Source organism: Mastomys coucha, unplaced genomic scaffold (genome assembly GCF_008632895.1).
Source record: "Mastomys coucha isolate ucsf_1 unplaced genomic scaffold, UCSF_Mcou_1 pScaffold6, whole genome shotgun sequence".
NCBI classification, from domain to species: Eukaryota; Metazoa; Chordata; class Mammalia; order Rodentia; family Muridae; genus Mastomys; species Mastomys coucha.
In genome coordinates, this window is record NW_022196912.1 from 58,895,137 (window position 1) to 58,898,199 (window position 3,063).

The following is a 3,063-nucleotide window of genomic DNA, read 5'->3' on the forward strand; positions in this document are numbered from 1 at the left end:
TCATATTTGTGTGTTTAATTGTTTTCAGTACACAAAAGGGTAGCATAACATGTTCAGATGTGTTTGAACATGTTTTCTATTGTGATCACAAACACAACTACCTCCATTATTCAGGATCTTGCTTAAGAGTTTATCACTGAGCTCTCTTGCCAATCACTTGAACAAACATAAGCTCTTCTTTTAATAAGCTATTATTTTCATTAAACATTTTATCTGCTTACATTTCAAATGCTATCCCATTACACTCTCCCAAACCCCCATCCAATTCACCCTCTCACCTTCCTCTTTGGCTCTATAAGGATGTTCCTCCACCCTCTAGCCCACTCCTGCCTCACCACTCTAGTATTCTCCTACACTGGGGCAGCAAACCTCTCTGACCTCCCATTGACGTCAGATGAAACCATCCTCTGATACATATGTATCTGGAGCCATGTAGACTCCAGTTGGTGGTTTAGTTCTTGGGAGCTCTGGGTGGTTCAGTTAGTTAATATTGTTTTTCATATAGGGTTGCAATCCCCTTCAGCTCCTTCAGTCCTTCCCCTAGCTCTTGCATTGGCATCCTTGACTCAGTACAATTGTAGGCTGTGAGTATCTGAATCTGTATCGGTCGGGTGCTGCTAGAACCTTTCAGGAAACAGCCATATGAAGCTCCTGTCAGCAAGTTCTATTTTCATCAGCAATAGGATGGGGGTTTGATGTCTACAGATGCAATGAATCCCTAGGTGGGGAGGTCTCTGGATGGCCTTTCCTTCAGTCTCTGTTCCACTCTTTGTACCTGTCTTTTTTTTTGGACAGACAGGAACATTTTTGGGTTAAAAATTTTGAGGTGTTGTGAGCCACCCCATCCCTCACCTGGGAGCTGTGCCTATCTACTAGAGATGGTCTCTATTTCCCTTTTGTTGGGAATTTCAGCTAATGCCATCCCCATTGGGTCCTGGGACACTATAGCTTCCCTGGAGTTTGGGACTTTCTAGTGGCTACCCCAGTTCCCCATCACCCACTGCTACATGCTTCTATTCAGTTATAATAAGTTATTTGTGATCTCAGTTTTCCCTTGTCTGGGTAACAGAAGATCTTCAATTTCCTACTTTTTTACCTGTGATATCTCTCCAGTGTCCTCAGACTTAGATCTCCTCAGTCTGTTTTGTTTTTTCTTTTTTCTTTTTTTGTTTTTTTGACACTCCAGATTTTATTCTCCTCCTGATCACATCCCAAATCTCCTCCCTGCCCTCCTCTCAAGGATGCTCCAACCCCCCCAACCCCCACCCCACGAGACCTCTAAACTTCCTGGGCCCTCTAGTATTTTGTAGGTTCTTTTGTAGGTTAGGTGCTTCTTCTCTGACTGAACACACACCTGACAGTCCTCTGTTCTATATATGTTGGGGTATGCTGCCTGGTTGGTGGTCCAGTGTCTGAGAGATCTCAGGGGTCAAGGTTAATTGAGACTAATGGTCCTTCTACAGGGTCACCCTCCTCCTCAGCTTCTTCCAGCTTTTCTATAATTCAACCAAAAGGGTCAGCAGCTTCTGTCCATTGGTTGGGTGCAAATATCTGTATCTACCTCTTTCAGTAGCTCTTTGTGTCTTCTGGAAGGCAGTCATGATAGGTTCCTTTTTGTGTGCACTCTGTAGCCTCAATAATAGTGTCAGGCCTTGGGGCCTCCCATTGAGCTGGATCCTACTTTGGATCTGTTGCTGGACCTTCTTTTCCTCAGGATCCTCTCCATTTCCATTCCTGTAATTCTTTCAGACTGGAACAATTATGGGTCAGAGTTTTGAATGTAAGATGGCAACCCCATTCCTTACTTGATGCCCTGTCTTTCTTCTGGAGGTAAGCTCTACATGTTCCCTCTCCCCACACTGTAGGAAATTTCATCTAAGGTCCTTCCCTTTGAGTCCTGAGAGTCTCTCACCTCCCAGATCTCTGGTACATTCTGGAGGGTCCACCCCCAACCTCCTACCTCTCAAGGTTGCCTGTTTCCATGCACTCTGCTGGCCCTCAGGGCTTCAGTTCTTTTCCCCCACCTGATACCAGATAATGTTCCCCTCTTCCCCATGTCCCCTTTCCCTCCCATGTCTCTCCCCCCCTCACCCTTGTGATTGCTTTCTTCTCCTTCCCAAGTGGGACTGAGACATCCTCACTTGGGCCCTTCAGTTTGTTGACCTTTTTGAGTTCTGTGCACTATATCTTAGATATTCTATATTTTTTTCTAATATCCACTTATTAGTGAGTACATACCATGCATGCCATTTTGGATCTGAGTTACCTCACTCAGGATGATATTTTCTAGTTCCATCCACTCACATTCAAAACTCAGAATATCCTCATTCTTAATAGCTGAGTAGTATTCCATTGTGTAAATGAAGCACATTTTTTTTTTTAATATCCAGTCTTCTTTCTTGGCACAACTGCTTTGTTTCTAGCTTCTGGCTACCACAAACAAGGCTGCTATGAGCATAGTAGAACATGTGCCCCTATGGCATGGAGGGGCGTCTTTGGGTATATTCCCAAGAGTGATATAACTCAGTCTTCAGGTGAATCTATTTTCAGTTTTCTAAGGAACCTCCAGATTGATTTCCATAGTGGTCTTACCAGTTTGCAACCCCACCAGCAATGGAGGAGTGTTCCTCTTTCTCCACATCTTCACCAAAATGTGATGTCACTTGAGGTTTTGATTTTAGCCATTCTGATTTGTGTAAGGTGTAATCTCAGTGTCGTTTTGACTTACATTTCTTTGAGATAGAGTTTCTTTTTGTAGCCCTGGCTGTCCTGGAATTCACTCTGTAAACCAGGCTTGCTTCAAACTCAGAAATTCACCTCCCTCTGCCACCCAAGTGCTGGGATTAAAGGCATGTACAGCCACTGTCCTGCTTGAACATTTCTTTAGGTGCTCATCAGCCATTCAAGATTCCTCTGTTGTGAATTCTTGATATAGCTCTATACCCTATTTTTTATTTGGTTGTTTGTTTTTTTAGTGGTTAGCTTCTTGAGTTCTTTATTTTATTTTGGATATTAACCCTCGATCAGATGTGGAGATAGTGAAATTTTTTTCCCAATCTGTAG